Here is a 7,208-nt window from a genome sequence, read left to right as displayed (position 1 = left end):
TATCTTCTACCAGCCTGTATTCAACTATCTTCTACCAGTCTGTATCCAGCTATATTCTACTAGCCTTTATACACCTACCCGCTACCAGCCTGTATCCAGCTATCATCTACCAGCCTGTATCCAGCTATCTTCTACCAGTCTGTATCCAGCTATCCTCTACCAGACTATATCCAGCAACCTGCTACCAGTCTGTATCCAGCAATCCTCTACCAGCCTGTATCCAGCAATCCTCTACCAGCCTGTATCCAGCTACCCGCTACCAGCCTGTATCCGGCAATACGCTACCAGCCTGTATCCGGCAATACGCTACCAGCCTGTATTCAGCTATCCTCTACCGGCCTCTATCCAGCTATCCTGTACCGGCCTGTATCCAGCTATCCTCTACCGGCCTCTATCCAGCTATCCGCTACCGGCCTGTATACAGCTATCCGCTACCAGCCTGTATCCAGCTATCCGCTACCAGCCTGTATCTAGCTATCCTCTACCAGCTTCTATCCAGCTATCCTCTACCAGCCTGTGTCCAGCAATCCTCTACCAGCCTGTATCCAGCAATCCTCTACCAGCCTGTATCCAGCTATCCTCTACCAGCCTGTCTCCAGATATCCTCTACCAGCCTGTATCCAGCAATCCTCTACCATCCTGTATCCAGCTATCCTCTACCATCCTGTATACAGCTATCCTCTACCATCCTGCATCCAGCTATCCTCTACCATTCTGTATCCAGCTATCTTCTACCAGCCTGTATTCAGCTATCTTCTACCAGTCTGTATCCAGCTATATTCTACTAGCCTTTATCCACCTACCCGCTACCAGCCTGTATCCAGCTATCATCTGCCAGCCCGTATCCAGCTATCCTCTACCAGCCCGTATCCAGCTATCCTCTACCAGCCCGTATCCAGCTATCCTATACCAGCCCGTATACAGCTATCCTCTACCAGCCCGTGTCCGGCTATCCTCTACCAGCCTGTGTCCGGCTATCCTGTACCAGACTGTATCCAGCTATCTTCTACCAGCCTGTATCCAGCTATCCGCTACCAGCCTGTATCCAGCAATCTGCTACCAGTCTATGTCCAGCTACCCTCTACCAGCCTGTATCCAGCTATCCACTACCAGCCTTTATCCAGCAATCCGCTACTAGTCTGTATCCAGCAATCCGCTACAAGCCTGTGTACAGCTATCTTCTACCAGTCTGTATCCATCTATCTTCTACCAGCCTGTATTCAGCTATCTTCTACCAGTCTGTATCCAGCTGTCCTCTACCAGCCTGTATCCAGCTACCCGCTACCAGCCTGTGTCCAGCTATCATCTACCAGCCTGTATCCAGCTATCCTCTACCTGCCTGTATCCAGCCATCATCTACCAGCCTGTATTCAGCTATCCTCTACCAACCTGTATCCAGCTATCCTCTGCCAGCATGTATCCAGCTATCCTCTACCAGCCTATATCCAGCTATCCTCTACCAGCCCGTATCCAGCTATCCTCTAATAGCCTGTATCCAGCTATCCTCTACCAGCCCGTATCCAGCTATCCCCTGCCAGCCTATATCCAGCTATTCTCTCCCACCTCGTGTCCAGCTATCCGCTACCGGCCCGTGTACAGCTATCTTCTACCGGTCTGTATCCAGCTATCCTCTACCGGCCTGTATCCAGCTATCCTCTACCGGCCTGTATCCAGCTATCCTCTACCGGCCTGTATCCAGCTATCCTCTACCGGCCTGTATCCAGCTATCCTCTACCGGCCTGTATCCAGCTATCCTCTACCAGCCTGTCTACAGCTATCTTCTACCTGTCTGTATCGAGCGATCCTCTACCTGTCTGTACGAGCGATCCTCTTCCTGTGAGTATCGAGCGATCCTCTACCTGTCTGTATCGAGCGATCCTCTACCTGTCTGTATCGAGCGATCCTCTACCTGTCTGTATCCAGCGATCCTCTAACGGCCTGTATCCAGCTATCCTCTACGGCCTGTATCCAGCTATCCTCTACGGCCTGTATCCAGCTATCCTCTACCGGCCTCTATCCAGCTATCCGCTACCAGCCTGACTCCAGCTATCCGCTACCAGCCTCTATCCAGCTATCCGCTACAGCCTCTATCCAGCTATCCGCTACAGCCTCTATCCAGCTATCCGCTACCAGCCTGTATCCAGCTATTCTCTACCAGCCTGTATCCAGCTATCCTGCTACCAGCCCGTATCCAGCTATCCTCTACCAGCCCGTATCCAGCTATCCTCTACCAGCCTGTAACCAGCTATCCGCTACCAGCCTGTATCCAGCTATCACCTACAAGCCTGTATCCAGCTATCCGCTACCAGCCTGTATCCAGCTATCCGCTACCAGCCTGCATCCAGCTATCCTCTACCAGCCTATATCCAGCAATCCGCTACCAGTCTATATCCACCTACCCGCTACCAGCCTGTGTCCAGCTATCATCTACCAGCTGGTATCCAGCTATCCTCTACCAGCCTGTATCCAGCTATCCGCTACCAGCCTGTATCTAGCTATCCTCTACCAGCCTGTATCTAGCTATCCTCTACCAGCCTCTATCCAGCTATCCGCTACCAGCCTGTATCCAGCTATCCGCTAATAGTCTGTATCCAGCAATCCGCTACTAGTCTGTGTCCAGCAATCCTCTACCAGCCTGTGTCCAGCAATCCTCTACCCGCCTGTCTCCAGCTATCCTCTACCAGCCTGTCTCCAGCTATCCTCTACCAGCCTGTCTCCAGCTATCCTCTACCAGCCTGTAACCAGCTATCCGCTACCAGCCTTTATCCAGCAATCCTCTACCATCCTGCATCCAGCTATCCTCTACCATCCTGCATCCAGCTATCCTCTACCAGTCTGTATCCAGCTATCTTCTACCAGCCTGTATTCAGCTATCTTCTACCAGTCTGTATCCAGCTATATTCTACCAGCCTTTATCCACCTACCCGCTACCAGCCTGTATCCAGTTATCCTCTACCAGCCCGTATCCAGCTATCCTCTACCAGCCCGTATCCAGCTATCCTATACCAGCTATCCTCTACTAGCCCGTATCCAGTTATCCTTTACCAGCCTGTATACAGCTATCCTCTACCAGCCTGTATCCAGCTATCCTCTACTAGCCTGTGTCCAGCTATCCTCTTCCAGACAGTATCCAGCTATCTTCTACCAGCCTGTATCCAGCTATCCGCTACCAGCCTGTATCCAGCAATCCGCTACCAGTCTGTGTCCAGCTATCCTCTACCAGCCTGTATCCAGCTATCCGCTACCAGCCTTTATCCAGCAATCCGCTACTAGTCTGTATCCAGCAATCCGCTACCAGCCCGTGTCCGCTATCCGCTACAAGCCTGTGTACAGCTATCTTCTACCAGTCTGTATCCAGCTATCTTCTACCAGCCTGTATTCAGCTATCTTCTACCAGTCTGTATCCAGCTATATTCTACTAGTCTTTATCCACCTACCCGCTACCAGCCTGTGTACAGCTATCTTCTACCAGTCTGTATCCAGCTATCTTCTACCAGTCTGTATCCAGCTATCCTCTACCAGACTATATCCAGCAACCTGCTACCAGTCTGTATCCAGCAACCCGCTACCAGCCTGTATCCGGCAATACGCTACCAGCCTGTATCCGGCAATACGCTACCGGCCTGTATCCAGCTATCCGCTACCGGCCTGTATCCAGCTATCCTCTACCGGCCTCTATCCAGCTATCCTCTACCGGCCTGTATCCAGCTATCCTCTACCGGCCTCTATCCAGCTATCCTCTACCGGCCTCTATCCAGCTATCCTCTACCGGCCTCTATCCAACTATCCTCTACCGGCCTCTATCCAGCTATCCTCTACCGGCCTCTATCCAGCTATCCTCTACCGGCCTCTATCCAGCTATCCGCTACCGGCCTGTAACCAGCTATCCGCTACCGGTCTGTATCCAGCTATCCTTTACCAGCCTGTATTCAGCAATCCGCTACCAGTCTGTATCCAGCTATCCTCTAGCAGCCTGTATCTAGCTATTCTCTACCATCCTGTATCCAGCAATCCGCTACCAGCCTGTATCCAGCTATCACCTACAAGCCTGTATCCAGCTATCCGCTACCAGCCTATATCCAGCAATCCGCTACCAGTCTATATCCACCTACCCGCTACCAGCCTGTGTCCAGCTATCCTCTACCAGCTGGTATCCAGCTATCCTCTACCAGCCTGTATCCAGCTATCCTCTACCAGCCTGTATCCAGCTATCCTCTACTAGCCTGTATCCAGCTATCCGCTACTACTCTGTATCCAGCTATCCTCTACCAGCCTATATCCAGCAATCCGCTACCAGTCTATATCCACCTACCCGCTACCAGCCTGTGTCCAGCTATCATCTACCAGCTGGTATCCAGCTATCATCTACCAGCCTGTATCCAGCAATCCTCTACCAGCCTGTGTCCAGCAATCCTCTACCCGCCTGTATCCAGCTATCCTCTACCAGCCCGTCTCCAGCTATCCTCTACCAGCCTGTAACCAGCTATCCGCTACCAGCCTTTATCCAGCAATCCTCTACCATCCTGTATCCAGCTATCCTCTACCATCCTGCATCCAGCTATCCTCTACCATCCTGCATCCAGCTATCCTCTACCAGTCTGTATCCAGCTATCTTCTACCAGCCTGTATTCAGCTATCTTCTAACAGTCTGTATCCAGCTATATTCTACCAGCCTTTATCCACCTACCCGCTACCAGCCTGTATCCAGCTATCATCTACCAGCCCGTATCCAGTTATCCTCTACCAGCCCGTATCCAGCTATCCTCTACCAGCCCGTATCCAGCTATCCTATACCAGCTATCCTCTACCAGCCCGTATCCAGCTATCCTCTACCAGCCCGTATCCAGCTATCCTCTACCAGCCGGTAACCAGCTATCCGCTACCAGTCTGTATCCAGCTATCCTTTACCAGCCTGTATTCAGCAATCCGCTACCAGTCTGTATCCAGCTATCCTCTAGCAGCCTGTATCTAGCTATTCTCTACCATCCTGTATCCAGCAATCCGCTACCAGCCTGTATCCAGCTATCACCTACCAGCCTGTATCCAGCTATCCGCTACCAGCCTGTATCCAGCTATCCGCTACCAGCCTGTATCCAGCTATCCGCTACCAGCCTGTATCCAGCTATCCGCTACCAGTCTGCATCCAGCTATCCTCTACCAGCCTATATCCAGCAATCCGCTACCAGTCTATATCCACCTACCCGCTACCAGCCTGTGTCCAGCTATCATCTACCAGCTGGTATCCAGCTATCCTCTACCAGCCTGTATCCAGCTATCCTCTACCAGCCCGTATCCAGCTATCCTCTACTAGCCCGTATCCAGCTATCCTCTTCCAGCCCGTATCCAGCTATCCCCTACCAGCCCTTATCCAGCCATCCGCTACCAGCTTGTCTCCAGATATCCGCTACCAGCCTGTCTCCAGATATCCGCTACCAGCCTGTATACAGCTATCCTCTACCATTCTGTATCCAGCTATCCTCTACCGGCCTGTATCCAGCTATCCTCTACCGGCCTGTATCCAGCTATCCTCTACCGGCGTCTATCCAGCTATCCGCTACCAGTCTGTATCCAGCTTTCCTCTACCAGTCTGTATCCAGCTATCCTCTACCAGACTGTATCCTGCAACCTGCTACCAGTCTGTATCCAGCAATCCTCTACCAGCCTGTATCCAGCAATCCTCTACCAGCCTGTATCCAGCTACCCGCTACCAGCCTGTATTCGGCAATACGCTACCAGCCTGTATCCGGCAATACGCTACCAGCCTGTATCCAGCTATCCGCTACCGGCCTGTATCCAGCTATCCTCTACCGGCCTCTATCCAGCTATGCTCTACCGGCCTGTATCCAGCTATACTCTACCGGCCTCTATCCAGCTATCCGCTACCAGCCTGTATCCAGCTATCCGCTACCAGCCTGTATCCAGCTATCCGCTACTACTCTGTATCCAGCAATCCGCTACTAGTCTGTGTCCAGCAATCCTCTACCAGCCTGTGTCCAGCAATCCCCTACAAGCCTGTATCCAGCTATCCTCTACCAGCCTGTCTCCAGCTATCCTCTACCAGCCTGTATCCAGCTATCCGCTACCAGCCTGTATCCAGCAATCCTCTACCAGCCTGTATCCAGCAATCCTCTACCAGCCTGTATTCAGCTATCCCCTACCAGTCTGTATCCAGCTATCTTCTACCAGCCTGTATTCAGCTATCTTCTACCAGTCTGTATCCAGCTATATTCTACTAGCCTTTATCCACCTACCCGCTACCAGCCTGTATCCAGCTATCATCTACCAGCCCGTATCCAGCTATCCTCTACCAGCCCGTATCCAGCTATCCTATACCAGCCCGTATCCAGCTATCCTCTACCAGCCCGTATCCAGCTATCCTCTACCAGCCCGTATCCAGCTATCCTCTACCAGCCTGTATCCAGCCATCCTCTACCAGCCCATATCCAGCTATCCGCTACCAGCCTGTATACAGCTATCCTCTACCAGCCTGTATCCAGCTATCCTCTATTAGCCTGTGTCCAGCTATCCTCTACCAGACTGTATGCAGCTGTCTTCTACCAGCCTGTATCCAGCTATCCGCTACCAGCCTGTATCCAGCAATCCGCTACCAGCCTGTATCCAGCTATCCTCTACCGGCCTGTATCCAGCTATACTCTACCGACTTCTATCCAGCTATCCGCTACCAGCCTGTATCCAGCTATCCGCTGCCAGCCTGTATCCAGATATCCTCTACCCAGCTATCCGCTACCAGCCTGTATCCAGCTATCCGCTACTAGTCTGTGTCCAGCAATCCTCTACCAGCCTGTGTCCAGCAATCCCCTACCAGCCTTTATCCAGCTATCCTCTACCAATCTGTCTCCAGCTATCCTCTACCAGCCTGTATCCAGCTATCCGCTACCAGCCTGTATCCAGCAATCCTCTACCAGCCTGTATTCAGCTATCCCCTACCAGTCTGTATCCAGCTATCTTCTACCAGCCTGTATTCAGCTATCTTCTACCAGTCTGTATCCAGCTATATTCTACTAGCCTTTATCCACCTACCCGCTACCAGCCTGTATCCAGCTATCATCTACCAGCCCGTATCCAGCTATCCTCTACCAGCCCGTGTCCAGCTATCCTCTACCAGCCCGTATCCAGCTATGCTATACCAGCTCGTATCCAGCTATCCTCTACCAGCCTGTATCCAGCCATCCTCTACCAGCCCATAT

Source organism: Rhinoderma darwinii, chromosome 1 (assembly GCF_050947455.1).
Source record: "Rhinoderma darwinii isolate aRhiDar2 chromosome 1, aRhiDar2.hap1, whole genome shotgun sequence".
NCBI classification, from domain to species: Eukaryota; Metazoa; Chordata; class Amphibia; order Anura; family Rhinodermatidae; genus Rhinoderma; species Rhinoderma darwinii.
This window is presented reverse-complemented; position numbering follows the sequence as displayed.